Here is a 10,166-nt window from a genome sequence, read left to right on the forward strand (position 1 = left end):
ATTGTCCTACATATCCTCCCAATCTCCCACAAACACAGGCCCATCTGGCATCCAAAGACAGACGCACAGCCTCCGTGTGACCTGTCACATCAGCATGGCTTCGGCATGTGGTGCCGATTGCGGGCTCACCATCTCCTCTTCCCACACCTCGTGCCAGGTTTCTCCAGGAAAACCATACCAGGCTGCCCTCCATCAAGGTAACTTCCGAACACCCACAATCGTATGAATATTTCCTTGGTGGACTCAGCACAAATGTCCATTTAAAATCTGTGTTCTCAGGATGCTAAGCAGAAGCAGCCATAGACACCTGGAGTTACCCCTCAGCACGTCTGAGCATGGTGGTTCTCAAATTGGGGTCCCTGGCCCAGCGACAGCATCAGCTGGGATCTTGGGAGGGGTTCATGCTCTTGGACCCCCACTCAGATCTGCTGAAGCAGAACTCCACAGTGCGGCCCAGCACCTGCATCTACGCAAGTCCTCCAGGGGATCTGATGCCCCGTGAAGTTGGGGAACGACAGTTCCAAACTAAGGTCTTGGTCCCAGACGTTGATTCCAGCCCTTCTGAAGGCCTGTCTTCACTAAAAGTCGATTATATTTGAGGCACAGGTCTCCATGGGCCCTGCTTTCAAGCCTGGAGACTCTTGCAATTTAACATTAAGCGTAGGACCCTTCGGGGAAATTAATTCAACATAGCCTTTAAGAGTGATAGGGAAGCTTCAACTTCCCTCATCAGGAAGATAACTAAATTATCCTCAGTCTAGAGAACAAAGAGGTATACCTTAGAAAAATATGGTTTAAATCAACTGATAAAAAGCCAATGGTAAAAAAAAAAAAAAAAAAAAATCGTTTTTATTTCAAGTGTTACCAGGAAAAAAAAAAAAAAGGCTTAAAGTCTTGCCGTCCAATATCACATTTCCAAATATCCAATGTGGTTGTCATCTTTATACTTGAAGTTTAAAAAATTGAATTTTTTATTTTAAAACAGAACTTCCTAGTGAACTGCTCAGAATTCAAAGAATTCGATCAGCTGTTCCGAAACAGCTCACACATCGCGTCAGCAGCCTTGCTCCCTTCCTGGCGCCTGTGTTTGCATCTCCCCACTGCCTCAGTTTGTCTCTGAGGCTAGAGAGAGCCCCTGCAGCTGTGACTGTCCACAGACGGCAAGGCCCACAGGGGTGCCTTCGCTCCACTCAGTGCAAACTAGGAGCCTTCTAGAACCAGAGCTTTAAATGGCCTTTTGTCTCCTCCCTTGTGCAACCGGGGCGGTGAATGCTGCATTGAAATGCAGCAAGAAAAATGTCCTATAAAGAACGTTATTGACAAAAAGGTAAATTTTTAATCACTCATCAGTAGGCTCCATTCAGGAGAGGGGAAGATGTCATATGAGTAGGCTTTCCCATTTCCCCTAGGAATCCTCCGTGTCAAAAGAATGTTTTCAGTGTAGAGGGAACCCAACTGCAAAACATTCCTGAAGTGTGACAGTCTCGGCCCCAAATCTAATATATTTGGCACATCTTTGTTTGCTGAGGGGAGCAAACTACACTCTGCTGAGGTGCCTTTTCCCCCCTCCATTCAGAGCATGACAGAAATGACCCAAACAAGGAAGTTGATTAACACGCTCTATTGGGAGGGAACAGACTGAGCTTTTCTGGACTTGCTTGAATATTTACTGACGTCACTCACAGTAAAGGCCACATATCTAACAAATACCACAGCGCCTCCCCAGAGGTCAGAGTCCTGGCTGAATAAAGCCTTTCTCTGGAAAAGACCCTTCAGAATCCACCACACTGTTAAATGCATTAAGGGCTTCTGCTTCTCCAGCAGTGAAAGGGGCGCCCGGAAGGGCCTCTCCAGCCCTGGGGGGTCAGCGGGCTTTGGTGGGATAACACGGGTAAAAATTTACAGTTCTGTGCCAGCGTGGGGATTATAAGCACCATGGTCAGGGGAGATCAAATATTCCAGTGTGTTTCTAAAAGGGAGTACAATCTGAATCCCAACCTGTGTTCACAGTAGGTCCAAGATACGTAGACCAAGATCTCAGGGGCTTTGTGACGCCTTGGTGGTCTTCTGGTTTAAAAAAGGTGGGAGGCATGTGTGGATGGAGGGATATTCTGGACTGGCTGGAAAGGGAAGCAACTTAATTCCAACATAAAAAATAAAATTAAGTCCAGCGAGGGGTTGTGGGGCAGAAGGGGGCAAGAAATGATGGCTTGTGGGACACCTGGGTGGCTCAATGGTTGAGCATCTGCCTTTGGCTCAGGGTTTGGCCCCAAGGTCATGGAATCAAGTCCTTCACCCGGCTCCCCAAGGGGAGCTTACTTCTCCCTCTGCCTATGTCTCTCATGAATAAAGAAATGCAATCTTAAAAAAAGAGAGAAATGGTGGCTTCGGATTTGGTTGTGATTCAGGTCAAGTTCTACATTGTAGCTCCACCACCAACTTGCTGGATAATGTTGATCTTTCCATATAATCCTCTGAAGTCTCAGTTTCACCACTTGGAAGATGGGAAGAAAGAACATTTTGGAAGGTTTTGGAAGGATTAAACGAGGTATCTTGTGAAAACCACTTAAAACTCTGCTTGAGACCTCATCTCTCAATAGAAGAGCTACTGTGTAACATAATAAGAGAACAAATGATTCTAATGTACATCTAGACACCGCACTCTGGGAGCCCAGACCCGATCATCTCATACCTCAGGCCCTTCAGGTCACAGTGAAACAGCACAGGGTCGAGGACGGGTCGTGCGTGGGTGCCACGGAGCACAGTCTCTGGTGTCATGTGGACGTTACAGCCCTGATCAGAGGGCACCGCGGGCACAGTTTGAGCAGCCCAAGTGCTTACGGCTAAAGAGACCAGGGCACAAGGCTAATTTTTTCTTCTGTGTTTCCCACCGTGAAGGGATTTGGGTGTTACTACAGAATACCAGAAAGCATTTATGTGTAGCCCCAGTGAGCACTGACTCCATTGCATTAAAATGTGTCCTCAGCATTTTATTCGTGAAAACGTCAGCTCGGCTCAGCTCACCCTACGGAGACGCGCAGCCTGCTTTTATTCTCGAACACCTCCAAGTCCTCAGGACCTGCGGGCGCGCTGGCTTCCTTCTCAGCCTCCCCGTCCCCACAGCACCCCCTCCTCTCAGACCCCTCTCTGTCCCTCTCGGGCCTTAAAACCGGATCAATAGTCAGTAGCTGGACATTTTTGTTTTAATTTCCCAGGAACCACAGACATAAAGCAGAGTGAGAGGGAGCCAGGATTTAATCACGGGTGAGATTGAATTTGTGTGTTTTGAGCTCCCTAGGAAAGTTGTGATTTCCTGATTCACCCTCCCTGCTTCCATCCCCAGCTTGGCCGGGAGGACCACGCTGCCAGGTGCGTTCCGCCTCCTCCTGCCACACTTGGGGTGAGAGGCTCACTGCAGCCCAGCCCCACATCTCTCCAGACAGGGGCAGAGCCAGGTGTGGCAGGTGTGGACACGGCGCCCTCAGGTGGGGAGGAAGCCAGGGGACGTGTGGGGTCCGCGCTGGCCTTCGCGTGGGCCGTGACCGTCCCTCCGTCCCGCCAGGCTCCTCTGTGGCTAGGGCCCAGGCCGTGCTGGGTGTGCACCCCTGCCGCTCACTGCACCTGTGCCCCTGTGCATGGGGAGAAGGGTCAGGCATGACATCAGGACCACAAATGAACCAGGACAGGTGGTGGACACACGGGCCACTGGAGGACAACATGCGGTGCAGAGTCATTGGGCGCCACCCACTCCGTAGAGATCGCTGCTAACACAGCGTCCCCCACTTCCATTTCATAAGATGAGCAAACGGGCATTGGGAGAAGCTAACGAGCTGGTCCAAGGCCACGCTGCTGGGACCCAGTGATGCCCGGAGCCGGCCCCAGGGTCATGGGGCTCCCGACGCCCCAATCCTCCCACTCCATGCAACCTCCAGCTTATCTGTGGGAGGCCATGTGGAAGCAACATCAGCTCCCCTCCACCTCCACCCCCGCGTTGAAGGTCCGGTGGACACCCAAGGTCCACACAGTATTCAAGCCTGACTCGAAGCTGCCCCGCCTCCCAAGGACCTAGAGACTTCCCTTCTCTTTGGGAATATCAAGTAGGGCCAGGGACCCTCCGAGACCATCCCAAAGGGTTCCTGCAGTGGGCAGGAAGCCGGCCCCCGGAAACTTCGAAGTCTCCTACAACCCTAACAGTCTGCAAATCCCTACAACAAAATCAACCCTTTCAAGAGGTGAGGAAATGATGCACAGCAGGTCATCCAAAGGCCAAAGCACAAAGGGGGGAAGGATGTCTTCCACAAACACCTGCTCCTCGCTCATGCGAGGCATTCTGCGTTCCTCCCTGGAGCCTTCACCCTCCACCCCCAGATGCTGATCTACTTCCCTGTGGGGTTCAGAGCAGGACAGTGCCCCTCACTGCTCCAGGGACTTCACTCAGTCTCCCGTGCCCATGCCCTGTCCCCTTCTCAGTGGCACAAAGGGCCTGCCCTGAGTTGGACTTCAGGAGGCCTCTGAGCAGCACAGAGCTCTTGGCCACTAAACACGTAAATCCTCTGGGCCTGTTTCCCCTTCTGTAAACTGAGGTGACAGGCCTGGGTCTCGATCGCACACGTTGGACTCAGGATTCTACCCCAGGATCCCAAAGGCTAGTGCACAGCACACTACATGCCCGCCCAGCTCCTCACGGCCCCGCCACTGGCCTTTGGAAGCCAGACTAATCTGGGCCACCCTGCAGGGGAGGGAGCTGGCCCCCCAAAGACGCTGCAGCCCCTGCCCCCCTCGTGGGGCTAAAGCTTTTCTCCGGGAGGAAATGGGACTTGGCCAAGGTTGTCGGCGGGGCCTGGGAACGCGCCATTCCGGGCGTCCTGTGCCAGCCTGCAGCCCTCCCAGGCTCGGGCCCCGGCGCCAGTGGCCGCTTTCCCTGAGGCTCCGAGGGGCCTGCCGGCCTCTAACACTTTCTCACAGTCTCCCCGCTGGAAGGACAGCTTGCATGGCGGTCACGCAAAGGAGCTGCTTTGTGTTTGCCTGAGCTGCGCTTTCTGATCCACCAGCCTTTCTTCTCCTCTTCCCCCATCCTCCCTGGCCTGGCGTGGGCAGACCCTGTGGGGCCTCCCCGGCCCGGGCCCCCCGCCGGCCTGGCACACACCCCGCGTGGCCTTCGCCCTCCTCCCTGGTGTCCCTGAACCCTCCAGCTTCTTTTCCCTCGTAAATGTCGAAAGGCTGGGACTGCTGTTTTGGGGGAGCAGGTTCAGGTAAGGCGACGTGACGGCGTCTTATGCTAAAGGAAAAAGTAAGGAGGACAGTTGGGTGGATCACAAACACGAACACTCGGGAAGGGGAGCATAGCTTTATAACATGGATCCACCACGCGAGACGAAGATAGAGACCTCTCTGGATTATAAATTCATCTTTTCATGATCCAATCATTTGTTGATGACTGTTTTCACCAGACTTGTTTTAAACCTGTGCTCGGAGGCACCATGGGATCTCCAGTGGACAGAAGGTCCTCAGTCTCACCCTCCTATGACCCCTCAAGGAGCGTGTGACTCAGATGCAGGGGGGGACAGCTATGTGTTCTCTTGCAAACCATCTGAGCTGGCTCAAAGGAACCTCTTCCAGGAAGGGTAACAAATGTCGTGCGTGGCCGGGAGAACTACGAAGAACTCGATTCACTCTACCTGACACTGGAAGAAAGTTCTTTGGCATCTTGATTCTCCAACATCAAGGGTCCAGTCCCAGCAGCTGTACTTCCTCTCCTCCTTATTCTCAGGTGCAAGTTCTGTACTCCCTCTCCCAACCTCTCCAAGCCCCAGAAGGTAAATTCCTTAGGGCAGAGGGGTCTTTCCCACCCTTTTGCCCTGTCCACCCTGCCCATCCCGACGCAGCAGAGTGCTCTTCAAGAACACCATCCATAGGGTGCGGGTCAGCAGCACCAATCTACTGAGCCCCAGTACCTGCTAATGACGCACTTACCAGAACCCCAGAGAGTGGGAATCTGGATAACAGGATAAACACATGCAGCCTTGCTTCTTCTCAAAGACTGTGTCCTATCACATATCTTGGATGCTCTTCACTAAAGGATGAGCAAGAAATTTGATTCATGTGTTGAATGCCTATTTGAATAAGTTCAACAATAGCTTTAGTGCTTCTTAAGGAAAAGGGGTAAAAATTAATTTTAAGAAGTTAGAGTCACAAAAGAATATATACAAATGGTCAATAAGCATGTAACAAAAGGTTCTCACCATAAATGACTGGGGAAATGCAAACTTGAACCACACTGAAATATCACCATGTACCCACCAGAATGACAAAAATTAAAAGGCCGATAAATACCAGAACCGCCATACATTGCTGATAGGAGAGTAAATATTGCAACTACTTCAACTATGACCCACTGATTTCACTCCTGGATATTTACCCAAGAGAAATGAAAACATTTGTACACAAAGTTACTCGTACAAGAATGTTCATAGAGCTTTATTTATAATAGCAAAGAACTGGAAAGAGCCCAAGGGTCCATCAGTAGGAGAATAGATAAATAAACTGGAGTATGATCCTCTAAATGCCATACCACTCGAGAAATAAAGATGAACTGCTGACACCTGCCCCACCATGGATGAAACCCAAACTAGACTCACTAGGAGAGAACATGCTGTCAATTCCATTGACATGAAGTTCTAGAATAGGCAAAATTATCTCCGGTGGAGAATGAGGGTAGGTCTTCTCTTCTGGTGAGCTGGGACAGACCAGGAAGGGTCATATGGATGGGACTATTCCGTATCTTGATAGAGGTTTGGATTACACAAGTGTATACATTTGTCAAAAAAATCAGTAAATATACACATAAAGTTTGTGTGCTGCATTGTAAATTAGTCCTCCAAAAGGGAAAGGAAACAAAACAAAACACCCTAAATGCTGGGGGGAGGGGGAGAAGAGCTATGGTCTTTCCTGAATGGAAATGGTCCAGGAGGGGAATGGGAGACTACCGAGGCCTAGCTGTGCAGCTGTGTGGGGCTTGGACCATATGGAGACACAGGTCTGGTGAGAAAGCACGCTCCCATCACCCCACATTGGTGGATGTGGTGTTGGGAATCCAAGGACAGGACTTCTCAGAACTGGAAATCTTGGGCTCAGTGTGGTCCCCAAAGGGTAGCAATCAGGGTGGCTCAGCAGACCTACCACGCTTCCCCTCCTGGAGCCAGCTGCCACCAGAAAGGGTGGGTTCCTGTCTCAACTATCAGAAACCTTCAAGTTCGAAAAATTTCAGGTTGCCAGGAGGACTCGAGGTCAGGTGCTACTTCCCTGCCAAGGCAAGAACCCCCAGGCACCATCTCCAGACCTGGGAAGACCCAACTGGGTCATCCAGACATTTCTTATCTGCTGACTTAGAAGTGCCCGTGATGCCTTCCAGGCAAACACACCTCACTGGAGTGCATCAAACAGCTAAAAGGAACCCCAGCGTACAGCGACGTAGCAGGCAGAGAAACAAGCCAAAGAACAACTCAAAGAAGCCACTGGACGCATCCAGGAGGGGAGACGTTATGCAGCATACCTGCCCAAACTAAGTCAATGTCACAAAGGGACAGTGACCATGAAAGAGACTAACGGACACAGCAGTTGATTAAAATGAACAACCACCGATTGGTTCCTGGTTTGAGTGAAGCTCCTGTGAACAATACACAGTTTGAACATAGATTATGTATTTAGTGAAGCAGAAAGGTAAAGATGGTTGAATGAAGCAAGGACACAACGTGTGTACCTTTTGTCCCGTTTTAAGATCTCCTTTTCACAAGGATTTGCCCTAAGACATTTGAGGTGGTCATCTCCAAGGAATGTGGAAGATCTTCCTTCCTTCCTTCCTTCCTTCTTTTTTGCTTTTCTCCGTTTTCTGAATTTCTACAATGCATGTGTACCACATCTGTTGTGAATTGATTGTGCCTCCCTACCCCAAAATACACATACTGAAGTCCTAACCCTCAGTAAGTGAGAATGCGACCGTATTGGGAGATGTAAAGTTAGGATGAGGCCATACTCCTGCTGGAGTCTGATGGGCCTGGCCCCACATCACTGGTGGCCTTATGAAGGGACATTTGGGCACGGAGGGAAGGCTGTGTGAGGATGAGGACCGAGACTAGGATTATGCTTCTGCAAGCCCGGGAACGGCAAAGATTGCCTGTGAACCCCTCGAAGCAAGGGGAGAGGCACAGAACAGACTCCCCCTCCCAGCCTCAGCAGGAACCCACCCTGCCGACACCTGGATCTTGAACGTCCAGCTTCCAGAACTGGGAAGCAGTAACCGGTACTGCATGTGGCACCATGTGGCTCTTCAGTCTAGCAAAGTAATATGTCCATAAAACAAGAGAAGATTTAAATTCGAAAATTAAAATGGAAAATGTGGGGCCGGAGTGGGAGGTACCGGCTAGATGGGATGTGAGCTCTCATCATGCCAGGGACATCTACTTCACTGGGCAATTGGTTCCATTTTTTAAAGAGCTTTAATGGCGAGAACATTCTTCCTTATGGTAAGCTGAAAGCTGCCTCCCCAGCTCTCCCACCCATCGATCTCATGAGTCAGGCTCCCCATGAGTCACTTCTGCTCCCGGGAGCTGGGCAGAGGAAGGTTTCATGGCTGGGGAGCCCCCAGAGGCTGCGCCACTCTGCTCCCCGCCTTCTCTCCTCCCTGGGTCCCGGCCATGAGTTCCCCCCGGATGGCACCGGCGGAGCTTGGGAGGGAGGAGGGACACTGAGCCACCCAGCAGCGTGGTCCCGGCGCCCTGGGAGAGCCGCCCGCCTCCAGTGAGCTCGCAGTCTATTATTATAATGAAACGCCTCATCCATTACGTGGCCCTGAGGCTGGGCACAGAAACATGAGCTGACGGGGGCCAGCAGATCAAAATAACTTCCAAGAATAACCCGGCCCGCGTCGCTCCTCCTGCGCTGCCCGGTGGAGGCCCGGCCGGGCCCCTGCACTTCCTCCCCAAACTCCCCAGGAGTGAGGCTATCATGTCTCACATACCGAAATTCAATAAACTGAAACAATCAGAGGAAGTGTGGAGCTTTCTCCACATGGGGAGTGAAATGGGACCCTGCTTATCAAAGTGACGAGATTTGTTCAGTTGCTACAAACTTCCAAAGACTTCCTTTCCCAAAAGAAAGGCCGGGAGGAAGGTCGTGTCCTTCGGCCACCTCCATTGGGCCAAGAGCACCATCTGCTCCACTTGGAGCAAATCTTCAGGCGCTTTCCCCACCCCCACCCCAGCCCCCAGCTTTGAGACCCAGAGCCACGGAGGGAGCGATCCAGCTTCGAAGGGGGTCTGGGTGGACGAGGCCTGACCACCTCTCAGTCCACAGCATGGGGAAGCCAGTGTGGCCTGTCACCTCCCTGAGGGTGGGGGAGGAGAGGGAAAGAGGGGGCTGAGCGGTAGCAAGGGGAGAAGGGAAGGGGGGCACAGGGAGGGATGAACCACAGGGGGAGGGGAGAGAGGAAGGGGCAAGGCCCCTCCTTGACACCTGCCTTTGGCACCTCCATACTTACCCACCGGCACAAGCCCCTCAACCTCCAGGTGGTTCTCCTTGCCTCTGGCCTCCCCTCTTCTGCTGCCTGCTGGCCTCTCGAAGCCCGATAAATCTTCCTACAGTCTCGTTCCCGTCATGCCTTCTTCCTATAGGTCACACACTTAGAGTAGAACACATCTGGGCAACGTGAATGGGGCTCTTGCTTCCCTGGCCCCAAGCAGGCCCCAAATCCTGTCCCGGGCCCTCACCCACACCACCCCTCCATGTGCCCGCTGCCCTCTCTGGCTGGGCAAAGGCTCCTGCCCAACCTGCTGCGCCATGGGCCTCCTCCCACCCCCCAGCCACCCCGCTGCCCCTGACGCCCTTGGGCTGGGATGCGCCTGACCGCCGTCCCCGTGCTCCCCTGCCAGCACCAAGGCTGGGATGGGCTCTGGAGAAGGAGGCACCTCGGAGTCTGCGGGCCTCCATCAGAGGAAGAGGCGCTCCAGGGGTAGATGGAAGTAGATTTGCCGAGGCTGACTGATGAACTCAGTGCCAGTTTATTGGTTTCCACGGAAGTGCCTTAAGAAGAACAACTTCGCCTGCTTTTTGAATGGCCTCAGTCTCGGACTGTCTTTAAGCAGAGAAGTCTATCCAAGGGAGCAGGCCTT

At 52.3% G+C, this 10,166-nt stretch overlaps 1 long non-coding RNA gene across 2 annotated transcripts in view; it reads right to left on the reverse strand.

The window, feature by feature from the left end:
• The window catches only part of LOC144314835 (uncharacterized), a 46,792-nt gene extending 36,956 nt beyond the window's left edge, over positions 1-9,836 (reverse strand). For both annotated transcript variants that reach the window (XR_013380700.1, XR_013380696.1), the window contains exon 1: positions 9,536-9,836. This is a non-coding gene — a long non-coding RNA (uncharacterized LOC144314835). The remainder of the gene's footprint in view (positions 1-9,535) is intronic.
• Positions 9,837-10,166: the final 330 nt, after the last annotated feature.

Source organism: Canis aureus, chromosome 1, assembly GCF_053574225.1.
Source record: "Canis aureus isolate CA01 chromosome 1, VMU_Caureus_v.1.0, whole genome shotgun sequence".
NCBI classification, from domain to species: domain Eukaryota; kingdom Metazoa; phylum Chordata; class Mammalia; order Carnivora; family Canidae; genus Canis; species Canis aureus.